The sequence below is a fragment of the Anas platyrhynchos genome, chromosome 14, assembly GCF_047663525.1.
Source record: "Anas platyrhynchos isolate ZD024472 breed Pekin duck chromosome 14, IASCAAS_PekinDuck_T2T, whole genome shotgun sequence".
Taxonomy (NCBI): Eukaryota; Metazoa; Chordata; class Aves; order Anseriformes; family Anatidae; genus Anas; species Anas platyrhynchos.
The window spans coordinates 6,444,090-6,460,668 of NC_092600.1; the positions used below are offsets into that span (position 1 = coordinate 6,444,090).

At 41.3% G+C, this 16,579-nt stretch overlaps 1 long non-coding RNA gene across 1 annotated transcript; it reads left to right on the top strand.

Moving 5' to 3' along the window:
- Positions 1-210: 210 nt before the first annotated feature.
- LOC139998659 (uncharacterized) lies at positions 211-14,656 on the top strand. The gene is made up of 3 exons (XR_011803362.1): positions 211-302; positions 8,004-8,209; positions 14,489-14,656. It is a non-coding gene; the product is annotated as an uncharacterized lncRNA (long non-coding RNA).
- The last annotated feature ends 1,923 nt before the right edge of the window (positions 14,657-16,579 follow it).

The window sequence follows — 16,579 nt, forward strand, 5'->3', positions numbered from 1 at the left end:
TACCTGCCAGCTGCCTGCCCCCTCACTTCGCCTTGGCTGCCTTGGCTTTTGGGTTCTCTGCCTTTCTCCCTTAAAAGCCGGTTGCCTGGGAATTGTCAAGTATCAGAAATCTGACCTGTCCCCCCCCAACCCCCCCAGTCAATAATCACATTAGCACATCTGTGTGACAGAAATAATAGCTTTTGTCTACCAAAGCTGCACAGTCCTGTTGCCAAGCAACTCGGTCCTGAGGCAACAAACCCGAGAGGAACGGGTGTGTGGGAGGACCAAGCCCAGCGCAGGAGCTGCTGCTTGTGCTGCTGGTAGCTATAATTGGGGGAAGCTTGGAATACGCTATTCCGCCAGAGATCTGGGATAACAGAGCCTGCCAGGCTCTGAAACTTTCAATTAGGTGGCTACAGACTGCGGCTGGTTCATCTTGTTTTGTTCTGGTGTTCCGGAAGGGCTTTGGGGATGCTGCGGCGAGCAGAGCTGCGGGTTGGGGTGGTGTGTACCAGTGATGCTAAGCCCGCTCCTGAGGAAAGATAAACGCAGTCAGTCTTTCCAAATGTGTGGTAGAGCACAGCCTAAACACGTTTGGTGGTCTGTCCTCCTTGGGGGCCGGGCCCTGTTCCCTCTCCATCATCAGGGACTGCAGCAGCTCAGCTGCTCTGGGTTTGTGTGCCACTTTGGGCAAGGTGCACACCAGCCTGACAGGCATGGCATCATGTGGTTAGACAAGAGTATCTCACCTGAGACCCAACCCCTGATTTATCAAATATAACCTCGTTCATCCCTGATGGAGAAACGCTCTTAAAATAATAAAAGCTCTTGAAATAAATGGGATGGGTTTTTCAATTGTATTTTCCCAGCTAAAAGGGGAAGGCTGCAGCATGAAAAACCTTGGAGGGAGAAGTTCTTTTGGATGAAAAAGGGTTACATCCTTAGGGGCAACAAAGAAGACTGAATAATTCCCATCTGGAGGCTAAGAAGAGATTTATTTCAAGGTCTAAACCACTCTCCTCTGTTACCATAAATGTACTGGTCCAATCCAGGTCTTCTTAAATAGCCCTGTGGGTTGCAGCCAAAATGGACATTGCAGAGAAATTAAAAACAAAAAATGTCTAAATAAATACCAAAGTAACTGTTTTCATGGGGAAAAATAAAACCAGAAGCAAACTTCAACACTGGAGCTTGTCTTTAGAAAATATCCTGAGGAGAACATTGGCAGTACCTAACTCAAGGGTCCTCTTTTGGTCATTTACACTTGGTGCCCTGCCCACTTTCCTTTCATGCAATCCTTTATCAGATCTAGATGTTGACAAGAATTAAGGCATATATATAGTTACTGCAAGCACTCAGTCCTCCTGCTAGGAAATAGCTATGCTGCCCATATTTTGCTTTTCAGTGCGTGACATCCAGGTTCTCTCTCCTGTATAATGGTTTGGTCCACAAACCAGGTGCACTTACAGCAAGTCTGGCTCTGCCAGACGAAAACCTAGTATTTTCTACACCTCGGGTATGACCCTGGACAGTGGTTTAGTCACCACTGGCCCTTCTGGTTGTTTATATTGATATGTGGTAAATCCAATTTCAGCTGCTGGCTATATACATGTGTGCACATACTCTGAATATAAGGATTCAAAAGAACCTCTTGGTCGCAACCTCACTGAGTGGAACTGGAAGTTTTCCAGTGATGTAAATGACCTGAAATTAATAGCAATCAAATTCCAAAATGCCTTCGTAAGATCCTTACTGCACCACAACAGCCAGGTACAAAGAAGTCCCTGTGCTTACACAGATATTCGTCAGATAAGAGTTGCGGAAAAAAAGTTGAGCAATTCCTTGAATAAATTATTTAGTGGTTGTTATTCAACCTTCTCCACTTACATGTAAGTCGCTGTATCCAACTGGGTAAAGAACAATTTTCATAACCTGTCTTGTACTATAAAGCATCTTTGATACTTTCCACAGAGACATTTGTAGTTTGTGTAGGATGGCATAAGTATGCAACCCCGTGTCAGAAAGCTTTTACTTCCACATGAATATTTGTTTCACTGGTGTTTGATGGTTGAATGGTTGAATGTACTGCATCCTGGATCCTGGATTTCTTATAAGTTGTCTCCTGCTCTATAGCAGCATCTAAAGTTGTTTCTTGTTCTAGATCCACATACCAAAAAAGGAGTAATTGTGCTGGGCTCAGCTGTAGTTGGTGAAACTAAACCTTGGATATTAATCAAGTGAACAGTATATTAACAGCATATTAAGTGTGAACATTACCACATTACATTCATATCTTGCATGGCACAATTGCAACTGGCCTTAAATCTGTACATGTTTTCCTTTTGGCTTCCCTGTAGACTTTGGTTTGTGGTCTGAAACACAGGTAAGAAAGGAGGCCTTATTCTTTAAAAACCTTAACACTTCAAAGGGTAAAGAATAATTAAGTCCTGTTAAAGGACAAAGAAGGAGGGGTTGTTCCCAAGTTCCATAGGAGGTAAGAGACAGGATTTTACCTTGAGAAGTTAGAGTATAGCTGATGGCAAAAGCAACCTAGGCTTTGCAGCCTGTCTGGGGAGAAGGGAAAAAGAAAAAGAAAAAAAAAAAAGATAACTCTTTAAACTGTTTATCCATAATAGCACCAATTAATGTAGGTGGAAAATAATAATATAATAATAAGAACAACAACAACAACAACAACAACAACAACAACAACAACAACAACAATAATAATAATAATAATAATAATAATAATAATAAAATATCAGGAAGCAAGAGGAAGCAAGGAGAGATGGAACTTCTCAGGCCCAAAACTTCAGAGCGATAGAGGTAGGATTTCTACTCTGGGAAGCTACTTCTCACTCGTGGTTTAGGGGAACCAGAATTTGGGTATATTGGCTCAAACAAATAATGATAGGAGTTTGGAGAGACCTGAACAGTGGCAACTGAAGCAGCACAGAATTGACTCCAATAGCAGCCTAGGTAAGTCCTGTACACTCTGCAGACAGTGAATAAGGAGAGGTTCTGCTTTGAAATCTGTGCTTTCCCCAGCATTCCTGGTTACCTGGAGGGTGATGGCACGTGCTGGGATCGGTGTTGATTGGCAGACCGAGGATGGCTGTGACTTTGATAACCGCTCATCTTCTGATGATAGCTCTGTGGTGTACATGTTTGGGACTTTGGCCTGTCAAGAGGTATCACAGGATGCTGATACCCGCCCAGACCTCCTTAACTTCTCCACGTTTCTAAAGAAGGAGATGGAAAGAAAGCCAAAGTTAGGGGTCAGGGTAACTACTCAGCAAGAAATCTTTGAAAAACTCCAAAATCTTTCAGAAATGTTTAATGGAACAGCTCTGTTCCATACCAACTACTATTTGCTCTTTGCTCAGCCTGGAAAAAAAATACATGCACACAGAGCACTCAGTTGAAATCACATGCCTCTAGGTCTTGTTATAATAACGCTGTAGTTATTTGTTAGCTTGAAATGCTTCTCCACTGCAATGGGGGGCTTTACTGCTTTACTGCAGCATCTAATTTAATCTTTCAATGAATATATTCCCTTGAATACAGTGTATTTTGTTTGACAGTTCTTAAACGCTTGGATGAATCTAAACATTGAACAACTGGAGTACACACATTATTTTTCTGCAGATTCATTTAGCAATTCAACCTAACAGCCAGATTATTAATAATGAGCTAAATAAGACACTTTTCTAAGGGTCGATGGGCATTTGAAGTCTGAAAAAGAAAATATGATATTTGCTTCTCGGCTTCCCTCTGGGACAGCATTTGAAAAGTACTCAGATATCCCTCTAGGAAAGACTATTTTTTCTCATGGTTATACTTACACTGAAGAAAGGGGACAAACTAATTGCAAGGGAGAAATGTGAAAGTGATGCTGCTAACTTTCCTAACGTATGTTTTGCGAAGGCACAGGGTTATTGTTATGCCAGGATTTTGGCTGATAAAACAGCAAAGCTTCCCAACCTCTTGGCTGCATTCCTTTAAAAAACATCAGCAGCTCTGCAGTATATTGCAGATGTAACAATTGGCGACCAGCTCATCCAGATGTACCTAAATTAGCTTCACAGATTAGCGTTATAGCTCAGCTACTAGTGACAGCCTGAAAAAAAAGAATATAATTTTGTCTTATGGCTCAACTTTTTCTATTGGCAGAAGTTGTTATTGGTCTAACCTTCCCATTCCCACAGCTCATACGAGCCTATATTGAAGCCTTTATTACTGTGCCCCAGTTACAGAAGAAGATGGTCTCTCCTCTCCTTCAATGTTTCTGTTCTGATTAAAAAAAAAGAAAAAAAAAAAAAAAAAAAAAAAAAAGCAACTGTTTATCTGTCATTGCATCAGTTAATATAGGTGGAAAATAATGGACAAGACACTGAATTCACAAACCCTTCTGCAAGATCAAAGAACACTTCAAGATAAGAGCAAGAGCAATTGCTCTGAGTAATTCGGTTGTGTTTGATGCTTGCAGAATCTGAGCAAGATGGACAGTTCAAATGTGTGTGTCTGGGGCAGCCCAGATGTCTTGGGTGCAGACAGACATGTAGCACCCCTCAGCTACTGAAAGGTGACAGTAGGAGTTAGAGAATAGGAAAAGATATGTCTTATACAGCTAACAATTATATACCATTGAGAGTCTACAATTATTAATAGCCAGAGAACTGTGACTTTTATAAGAAAGCAAATGAACACAGTAGCCCTCCCAGATTTGCTGGTGGCCCAAAGAGCCAGGGACAGGCAGTCTGCCAGGCTGAGAGCCCAGCTTGCCCGGACCTGGCGTGCCCTGTCCGGCAATGCCAGCAGTGTTTGAGTTCTCTGGCATTTTCATTTTTCACCTAGAAATTCCCTCTGGTTGGAATTAGAGGATTTTATTTTGACCTTTGTGCAGTAAGTCAGACATGGAAAAGGGGGATTGGAAATTCCTGGCCCAGACCCATTGCACATGCTGTGGGAAATGGGTAGCAAGTCTGAAACCTCCCGGTCTGGTTGGGTTTTAGGGCACATGCAGAGATCAGCTGTGATCTCTGCTCAGCAGGGATCCAGGGATCCACTACACATGAGCAGCTCTGTACATGAGGACATGAACTGAGCAAATGCACCTCTGTTTATATTAAAACCTTTGCACTTTTTAAAGTTTAAGGCCCAGTTAGCCACTGTAGGAAAGTCCTAGCACCCCATACCAGCCAACACATGCAGACACAGAGCTCTTTGCCTCTCTCCCACGCTGATACTCTTTCACACCCACATTCATTCCAACACGGGAAAGGATGGTTCATATGCACAGTCTTCTCCAAACAGCATCCTTTGTTAACTAGCAAAGCTTCTCTTCACCCTGCTTTTATTTGATAGCCTCGTCAGGAGAGTTTGCACCTGTCCTCTCACATTCATCTGCTCTTTGTTTTTTTCTGAAGATTTCTCCTTTTCAGTACAGGACATGATAAGCAGAGGGTTTCATTCAGTATTGGCTAGGAAAAAAAATAATCCTGTCTAAAACAAAGCTACTAACAAAGCAGAATGAGAGCAAAACAGAGCAAGGGAAAGAGAAATAGATAGTGTGCCTGCAGGGAAAGTAGCTTAAGGAGAAATGTAGGAGGCATACTGATTCCAGACTTGCGACAGCTCTATTTTTCATAAAGATAATAATAAAGAATAATATGGTGTAATTAGGGAAAAAAAAAATCATACAAATTTTTTGAGTGCTTGTCTGCATTTTTCACTGAAAGGGAAAGAAACAATGGGGCTGAACTGCTCCTCCTTGGCTGAGTACAGAGACACATTTCCTCAGACTCACCTAGGATCTTCTCGTTGAAAGTTAGAAATAGGGATTAGAATTTGAAGAGCTTTTTTTTTTTTTTTAATTATTGCTATTATTATTTATTTTTAGTCTTTATAAAGGCCCCCAAACCAGATGTAAGAGGCTGTCATGTGTGTACTGACCAGCACACCACCACAAAGACATGCCCACTTGGGTGCTGAAAACCTAGGACATACAATCTGTATTGCTCCCAGAACTACTCCGAACACTAGAAACTGGCAACTCTGCACCATATTTTCACCCTTGTGGTGAAATATTTTCCTGTCTTCTGTGCTCATGCAATGGGGTTGGGGAGCCCCTTTGCCCTCCCATTGCTATGGGTTCTGCTCCTTGCATTCTTCCAAAAGCACACACACAATGCTGTAAATGCCTTCAGCAGCCAATATGACACAAGAGTGAATTCCCATGTTTAAAAAGAGAAGGATCCAGTTCATATGCTCGTCTTACACCGAGATGGGAAGGGAACTATTGCTGATTAAGAGTGGTTGTTACTGGATTGAAAAGCTTTCCAGAGAACCATACTGTACAGACCTGCTTTGAAATCATTCAGGTACTGTACAACCAATTGTCACCAAATTGGATTTATTCCTCACTGTTTCCTATCCTCTGTTGAAAATTACTTTCACTTTAATTTTCTACACAGTTTTCTTAAATAAGGACATCAGTCTCCCTGAAAGAAAATCTTTGATTCCAAGTTCACAGAGTTGGTTTCTAGCATGTGTATAGCAATAGTTCTGTTGAGAAGAATAGATTGTTTTCAGAGTCCTTTAGCATCAGAAAAGGACTTTTTCCCTGTAGTCCAAGATACTGTCAAGCTAGATAGGTAGATTACTACTAGGTAATCCCTTCCCTAGGGATGTGGCTGTAAACCCCATTGAATAATAAGTGGTGATGTTCTAGAGGCTATCAAAAGCCTAGTAAGAAACGAGGATTTTGTACCCAAATGCTGACTATTTGATACGTGTCCTGAAATCACCTGACAGGCCACTATAGACAATACATAAATGAAAAGGCACATGGATAAGATGTGTTTAAGAGATTTTTCTCCTTTGGTGTCATCCAGCTAACCATCTCCCAAGATACTTATGCTGCCTCGCAGCTGGGATCCAGTACAAAAGCAAAAGCTTCATTATGAAATCAGCCTTCACTGAGAAGAATGTTGTTTTGTCCCTAAGTTATTGTTGTACATGCAAACTCTGGGGTCACTGTATCACTTCCAGCCATTCTCCCCAAGGGTTTCTTGTGAGTTACCATTTGATTAGTGGTCACCTTTTAACACTATCCCCACAAGACTTCTGACTGCATCTGTCTGCTTAATAACAGCGATGCTCTTTGAACACGAGGGAGAATTATCTGATATCTAGGACTTACTAAGGACTCTTTAAGTATTTAATTGTAAGTACACGTTAAACCATTGTGAAGTAAATGCACTTTTATCTGGGAGAGGAATATTTAAACCTCAGTGCATTGTTTTTTTATAGTGGAAAAATATAACATGCAAGATAGCAATGACTTGTTAAGCAAGTTCAGAAAGAGGAATAACGTATGCTATTCATTACTAGGTTTTGATTGTGATGAGACAGAACTATTTTGGGATAGGTTTGTGAAAAAATATGCTGCAACTATGGCTTTGGGAGATATCATGGTGGAAGTTCATATTTCCTTTAACTAAAAAAAAATAAAAGTTGCTTAGGACTTCATCTAGTCATTAGTAACATAAGCTCACATGAATAAATAAATACTACATAATGACATTTATATAGAGAAGCAAGTGAAAAATAATGGGATATTTGTTCTCAACGATTGTCTAACTTAGCTGGCATTCATATTTCCAGGAATCCACACAAAAGCACCAGATGAGGAAAAGGTATGAAATGTTTCTGATTTAAATAGTTTAGTAATGACATCTTTCTTACCAGCCAGATTGTTTTGAAATTAAATTGTGGTCTATGTTTTGAGGCTGTTTCAGACTTGATCGTACTTCTTGGTCTTAAGATCTATCAATTGAAATTGTTATAACATATCTCCATGACTTAATTTCTTTAACAACAATTGCATGATTATTGACTGCTGAATTTGAAAGTTTCAGAAGTCCCCGAGAGCCTCAAATCTCTTACGTGTATGGATCTGTACAGGAACCCTGCCCAGGGGCATTTGCAAAAAATAATCTTTCTTTGTCGCTTTGCAGATGATGAATGATGGAAGAGAGAGATTAAATGCCTTCTAGTGAGAACAAATCTTTTGCAGAGCCAGCACGGAACACACATTATTTGATTCCCTTTTCAGCACCCGAGCCATGAGATCATTCTGCTCCTGTACTGACATTAAGGAAATAACCGTAAATGGGACCATGACAAGACTGCAAAGTTTTTGTGTTTTGACAATCACCTGGAGGTGAGTGCAATGGCCTTGCTTTGGTATTCCTTCCTTCTTGTCCGTTTTGGAAAGTGTGTAAGAATTAATCAATTAATCAATTCTTAAGTTTAATCAAGGGCTTAAGTTGTAATCAATTGGCAGCCCAATGCAACACAAGGATGTTTGCCTGGCTTGTTGCCTGCCCCTCTGAGCTTAATTAGCAATTATCTCTGCTGGGTGACCCCTTGATCCTGTACAGTTTAGCTGAAGGATAAATATATCCAAGTGGTAATTTCACCTTTTGCCTCCCCATTTGGTATTATTCTAAACTGTTTATTAAATTCCCAGCCTCTCCAGAGCTTGCAGGAAGGGAAAATCTTTAGTAAAACCTGCAATTACTGTAATGAGAGGATATAATGGAGTTATCATTAAAGACGAGGAACTCTTTCCTTATTTTCCTCTCTCCCCCTTACTTATAACCGTGTCTTTTACTATCCCTCAAACAGAGAAGCATCAGCATTTCTAGTAGAACTCACCAAGAAAAATCTGTGGTGACTTCTTTAGCAACCTAGTTCCTCATAGTTTTGCAAAGGCAGATCTCAACTTCTTTATCTTACCTTTGTGTTACCAGATGATCATACAGCAGAAGTCAGGGCACATAGATGTAAAACATGTTCTTTTAGCATATTTAAGTATTGCATATTTATTTAATTAAAAATACTATTTTTCCCTCTCTCTCTGAAGGCTCTCTGTAGTGGAAAAATAGCTTACCAGAATCTAAAAGCGTATCACTCAGAAAATCAACCTTAATTTGAGACAGATAAACTAGAAACAGCCACAAAACACTGAACATTTTCTAAAATGTGGAGACCACATTGTAGCATTAGATTAGGACTCTGATATTTGTGTAATTGTTTGCAAAGGCTAATATAAACACAGTGGAAGGAACAACAACAACAAAAAATGTTCCCACGATATTGGCAGATTCTACTGGAGAGTTCTTTTTACAGTAAAAGCTGAATGTTCTTCCCAAACATCGATATCAGGGATTTAGCAACCTCTACATTTATATCTTCACAAACTCATGATGAAAAAAAAATAAAAATAATCCATCTTAGTTCTGTGCACAGAGATTTGAATAACTGATAAGCTAAAACCAAAGGTCCTGCCAAAAGAACTCAGCTGACTGTCTCAACATGATATTGTCATGTCTTGTATCAAGACTACTCCATTAGAGCTGAACTGTCTCTGCAGAAAATATGTACAAGGTCCCAAAGTCAGCTTCCAAGGTGTCTCATCTGGGTTTGTAAAAGTTGGTTGCAAAGACAATCTCCTCAGGATTACAGATTTGACCTACTCCCCCCTCTCTCTTCTCAGGAATGGAAGTGGAGGCCAGGATTGCTTATGCATATAGGGCAATGTGAGGTCACAGCATCATTGGAGGTGTTTGAAGATAAATAGCAGTAATACCGCAGGCGTATAAAACTGTCAAAAACAATATTCCCATTGTCAAGTGGATAAAATACTGGCTTTGCACAGTGCAATATCCCTGGGAGAAGGTCCCTAAATTATTCCTTGGGGTATCTTTTTGCTACAAAGGCATGATGGATGTCCATGCATTAACAGTGCTACCTCAAAGCTACCAGAAGTGTTGACACAGATGAAACATTTTGATGAAGTGCTTCAGTTCAGTTTTATATATTAAAAACCGTATTGGATGGAGAAGCAGAGGCTCTCAATGAAAGTCTCACCTTTGCTCCATTTTTATTTGTATTCTCACAAAGTAGCAAAAATAGAATAAAACAACTGGAAAGACAAGACTGATTTCAATACTCTTATGCCCACTGGAAGCAGGGCCTTCTTTGGGCAGCTGTAGATCCATCCACTTCGAGGGGTATGTACCAATTTAAGTAACCATCAGTTGATGCACTCTTGATGTCTAAATCATCCTTAATAGACTGTGTGTTTGTGCAGCACCTAGCACAGTAGGTGCTGGTCCATATGTGGGTCTCATAAGTGAATAGATAGTCGTGTGAGACTCCTACTGAATAAATAAAGATGATTCTTTTACTTTTTTTTTTTTTTTTCCTATGGTTGTGGTATGACAGCCTAGGAGAAAGATGTCCAAGCCAGCTAATTGGGAGTGGTTGTTGTTGATTCTTTATTTGCTTTAGAAATTACTGAAGCTCTAATGAAGAGCTTGTGAAGGACTGTTGATTTGTGGAGTTTTGGGAACTGAACCACAGAACATTACACAGGTCAGAGAACTGGTATTTTCTAATATCTGTTCTCTTTGACAGGATTGTTGTGTGAGGTTTACAGAGGGTATTTGCTGCTAATTACTGTTAATTTAACAAGAGCAGATGAAATGCCCCAGCGCAGCACAAATTAATATCTAGGGTAATAGCTGCAATGAGGATATAAAGCAACCTTCAACACCTTCAAGTGAGGCTGTGTTTTCTGACTTCCGACTTTCAAGGAACTGGTTGTACTTTGTTTTGATAGCATTGCGTGAGCTGCTCTGTCTCTGGGGCTCCTGTCTGGATTAGATGACAGCAGTCCCATTTCACTCCAAGGCTATCACAGGTGAAAGTAGGTGTCACTTCTCTTTGAATTCTACCTTTTCAATAGTTATCTCAAAGCAAGAGTTCTAATGATAACAACATAAACTTCCTTACCAACTATGTCTCCAGTGAAATGGCTTGTGTGTCCCTGGAGGCAGGAAGGATGGCTGGATCTTTCTCTCAATTATTTTTCTAGTCTATTAAATTGTCTAAACTCCAGTTTCCCAAAAATATATAAATAAAATAAAACCCAGAGAGAATAAATGAAAATTGAGGCCTCTGCTCATCTCATCCAGCATCATGGTTTATCATCCCCAAGAGATGTCTTCAGAAGCGTGCTTTTATGACCATGAGAGAAAATAATGATGCACTGAGAAAACTTACAAATGCACAGCCCCATTGCACACAAAATAGATCCCTAAGTGATTTATCATTACCATTTGCAAAATAAATAGGGGTAGGAGAAAGGGAAGAGATGGCTCTGTTTAATTTTGTGTCTTGACACAGCAAAGAGAAGCTACCACTGAGGGTGAAGAAAAAGGATAAAAGCAGGGGCAGGAAAGATGCAACAACTTGGTCTCCTTACAAATGATATATCGCATCTGAAGGCTGCTCTTGTTCAACTAACCAGTTGAAAGAAAGTGTGCTTTCGATGTATAATGATGTAAACATATAGTTTAGATATCCCAGACTGAATCCTCTTTAGCTTACTGCCAGTGCTTTGAAAAATACCCTTGTCTGTGTCTGAAGCTTTGAGAGCAGACAGGATAACACCCTGTTAGACACAGCCCATTTCAAACACTGTGGATCATGTATGTTATTTATGTAGCCACCTTTTGGAATATATATATATACTTGCCCATTATTAGTGAGATTTGTTTTCCCAGCTCTGGTTCTCAGTGACTTTTTAAGGAAAAGAAGGCAAAGGGATGAGGTACTGTTATGTGTAGCTTGTCTTACATAGCAAGATTTTTTGCTATTTTTTTTTTGTCTTTACCCTATCAGACACTCAGCTCATACTTATGTATCCTATAAGGTCCCAATGGTCAGCAAAGATTTTCCACCCCACTGTAGATCTGCAAACTTTTTCAGATTCCTATCCATATCTATTGAATTTAAAGAGTAGCTTTATTTAGACAGATCAAGTGAGCACACAGAGATGAGGCAGAGTATGTGGCACAAGCCCTTGGAGAAGCTTTGCTCTGTTTGCACAGGGTGCCCAGATAAGCAGAACAGCTGCTGGAGGCTAAAGGTATGGAGAAACAGCTGCCAGGGTTACCTTAGTTATTTTTCTGGCTGACCACTTATTTATGTGCATCATAACTACTTACTTTGACTCCCTAGAGTCTGCCCTCACAGTCCCGCATGTTAAAAATAAGGCTGTAACGGCATTTCCAGTCTTTCTCAATACCAAAGCACAAAACCAAAGAATTCTATGTAAATTTTACTGGAACCACAGATGCTTTGTTACCCAGACTCAGCAGAAGCCATGGGTTTACAGAACCACTGAGGTTGGAAAGGACCCCTGGAAGCCACGTGGTTCAAGCCCCTCACAAAGGGCCAAATTTAAAGTTAAATACAGCACGTTGGACTAGGTCCCTTTGGGTAAAGTGCCAAACTTTCTGTCTCTGAAGTGAAAAAAAAGCAAGAAGAGAGAATTAGGATTAGGGAAAGCTGTGCTATCATGTACTGTCTCATCGTAGTCCCAGGGCACTGCCATGAGTGTTCTCTGTGCTTAGGAATGCAAGGTACACAAAAAAGATGGGACCTATTGCTGCTGGTAATGTCTACAAACACAGCCTATATGCCTGTGCAAAATATAGTGTATATTCTGAAGGAACAAGTGATGCATTTACAGGGTCACGGCTAAACATGGAAATGCTAATTGTGGGTTAGTTGTCCTACACTTCCATCATACTCTGTTCACTTGCCAGTGTATCCTTGCATGTCATGAGGACATCTCTGCTCCTTCATAATGCGTGGGCATGGGAAATGGATTGTAGCATGGCTCAGATAAGATTCCTGCTGATCCCTTCTACCTCTGCTTTCTACCGTGTGCTTTTCTGGGAAGCTGACTCATTAAATAAGGAGCAGAAAGCAGCAATTTACTGTTCTGAACTTGTCCCCACCTTCTTGACAAACACCTGTGAAGTTACATCTCGCACTGTCTCACACAGATGGCTTGCAGGCCATCTCCCTCACCTGCACAATGCCAGGTTGACAACTCTATCACACACTGAAATGAGATGATTGGAAAACCGTATCTTCAGCTCCTCTGTCCCATGGGTTCGAGAATCAGATTATATTTTCATAGCTTTGAAATAAAATACCATATGCAGCTTGCAAAGCAAATAATGCTGAAATAATCAGGCACTTTTTAATCAATCATTTCACTGAGGAGGACGGTGGTTTAGTTTAAAAATGCTGAAGAGTGATATGGCATGAGTAAATACATGCACGGAAACAGTTCATTTATTTTGGTTTTCCATTCCCCTCAACATGTTGTTGCTGTTTATACTCTACACAAATCAATTTAAGAGGAGCTGGGGGAATTGGAAAGGGTCATATACCCATCTGTCTTCCATAGAATTCATTGAATGGGTTGGACCTTGTGTTTTAGCTCTGCTCGTTGGGAGGGGTAGGGAAGCTTTTTCCTCTCTGGTTAACTAAAAGAGCTCTCAGCCTTCCCCTACAAACCACCTGCTGCTCAGCCTTGCCCCAACAGTACCCTGGGCAATTAGAATATTCTCACCCCATCTCTGAGCAGTCAGCAGTAAGTGCTTAGGGGAAAGAGAACAGTAAAGATGGAGTGTTGTTTTCTGAGATAAACTCTCCAGCCCCTCACAATCTGTGATTTAGGAACTTCTAGAGCTTGGGGTGGACCTAGATCATAGTCTAGATGTCACCAAAATAGTCTAATATTCGCCAGGGATAGCAAACTGTCCAGCATGGATGATTTCCCTTCCCAGGACCTGCACTTAAGTAAGCCATGCATAGAGGAAATTTGTGCATTAAGTGTGTGTTCATATTTGGGTGGGAAGAAGAGAGCTAATATGGCCCTAGAGTATCATGTTGGCAGATAGGAACAAGCCTTGTTTGTTAGAGCAGCCTGATTTTTTTGTCTCAGCAGCTCCCACTTGGTCTCTTGGTTGAAATCTCAGCAGGTGACACCAGTCCCCAACTTGGAATTTCTCCCATCAGTCCGGCTGGAACCAGTGCTAAATTCCAATGCCTATACTTTGAGCTGAATCTCAGGAAGATCATTGAAGGACAAACAACACAGAGAACTTTGAAGTATACTATGAAATCCAGAAGGCTGAGATTTAAACAATACCTCTTTTTCAGCAGCAGCCTCAGGAGAGGTGGCCTTGCTCTAAAGAGACCAAAATAGAAAAAAAAAAGAGGCTGGGGATGAACTTCTATCCTAGAACAGAATTGTCACTCACAGCCTGAACTTCTGGGCTTCTCTCCCTCTTCCCTCACATGGGGAAAGCTTTGCTTGAGGAACCAATCCATATATAAGCAGATTTGCCATTTTTGTTTTCTGACATGTAAGAGTCGGATACATGATTAAAAGCAAGGTTTCGTCTCTGCTTATTAACAAAAAATGATGTGGTTTTCAGTTATGAATCCCTTTAAGTGTAATTAAGTATATTGAGAGAGTGACTATTGCAAGAAATCAGCAACTTGGGATGCCATGCAATACCACACCACTATTCAGTAAAAACATTTTCAGGTCTTTCTTCTCCTACAGCATTAATACTGAAGACACGAAGATAAGGATGGTTCTTCTTTAGGACCTAGTAAGTGAATCCTCAGTCATGAGTTCATTGGAGCTGAAGTGTTTGGTCTGCTGTCTGGGGAGTTGATCCAAGCACAGAGAAGGAAGAGAGGAAGAAAATGTTGTCAAGAAATTTTTGGAATGGTGACACTAATCCTGCTAATCTGTCTCTGCAGAGTCACACAGCCTATTTATGGCCTGAACTTCTCAGCAGCTTCAGAGACAAGTGAAAAACACTTGTAAAAATGTTTCTAATAAACCCAGACACTACCTCAAAACAACAAAAGTAGCACTCAGTCCTTTACAAGTTATGGGTTTAAAATCTCATGCCTTGTTCTTTACTTAAATCATGAATGAATGTTGTAACCAACACTGGTGTTTTGGGACAGCTTCCTTCAAAATCCAAGAGCCTCTTCACCCTAGCTTCCCAGTTTAGAAGGACAAGGAAGATGTGAAAACAGTTTCATTCTGGAACCATTGTCCCTAAGAATTGATGCAGAGATGCTCCTATGATCTGCTAGAGCAGAAACGCAGCAGAGCATCAGTGTGTGGGACAGGAGCAGGACAGCAGCCAGACTGATGGCAGTGAGGACACTTACACCCTGGAGCAGGGACCAGAAAGCCAGGGGCTTTGCTGTCCATGCAAATACTCCACACCTGGCTGGAAAAGGCCCTGAATTGCCCTTTCCTCTGTCTAGAAAAGGCCTAGTAACTTTGTCAGGAGACCTAACTTTGATTTTGGCCTTGCTTTGAGCGAGGCCTTGACCAGGTGACCTCTAGACATCCTCTTCAACCTAAATTATTCTGTGATCCTGTGAATCCAAGCAAGGTCAGCAGCAAAGCTACTTTCTATTTCTGTACTTCTATTTCCCTCTCTGGCATTCGCTGGTCTATTTTGCTTGGTACAGGACATCTCTCACTGTCCACCTCTATCATGTCTGACATAATGAATGTCTGACACCTTGACCAGACCCTCAAGGTGCTGTAACATCTTTTATATTCCTATGAAAACCAAAAGGAATTTCTCAGTTCATGCACAGTTTGTGTCATAAATTTGAACTGATCTCAACAAAACAATGAAACTGAATATTATGTGTCTGCTCGTTTTTTCCCCTTCTTTTGTTGTAGAAAAATATCTGGTAATCTACACTCAGACAAAAGGATGGAAAATTCATCATCTCGGAAACCAGCATGGTGGTACCTACAGAAGCACATGAGATACGTCAAGGATGCACAACATGAAGAGACAACTCATTTTCAGAGATGGCAGCATGAGGAGCTCTGTTGAGGCTTCCTGGAGCAGGTTTGGCACATTCTCCTGACTTGGTCATGGCTCCAGCACTCTCCCAAGTGTGCATCTGTCACGGTCCTCCCATACCAGTAACACTTTTACACTGGGTGTTGATTGCACCTGCATGTTTTCCTGCAACAAGAAAAACTGTACGTTTTAAGTGGCTTTTTACTTTCTCAGTGTTTCAAAGAACACGGGGATAAAATTATAATAATAATAATAATAATACAAGAGATCCAGAACCAGGTTGGCAAACATAATCACAAGGTATATTAAAAAGTTAAACATAGCTCGGCGCTTTGAAAACCAGGCACCACGGGAAGCCGAGGATGTGTTGTCCCTTGGCTTTATGTCACTTTTTAAAAGGAACGCTGTAATTGAGTAATCAGCTTGCTGGTTGTCATGGCAATTGCTGCCGGCTGCTGCGGGGAATCGGCCTCCGCGCTTTGTCTGCGCCGTGCTGGGGGCAGCCACCCACCGCTGCTCCCCCCGGGGCCGCTGCCGCTCGGAGCCCGAGCGCTCACCGCTCTCGCAGCCGGAGCCCATGGCTTGGCGTCGAGGGGAATAAATAGAGAGAGCATGGGGAGGCCGTGGCCCGGAGGAGGAATTGAGTCAAAAGCCGATGGCATCTTCCGCTGTTGGTCGTTGACTTGGGGTGTGCTGTTAGGTGTTGAGCAGATGGCAGCGCTAGGGGGGTTTGGAGCTCGTGCTAGTGGGGGGCCTGGGGGGTTAATTCCAGATCTAAATGCAGTGTGGAAAGGGAAAAGTATGTA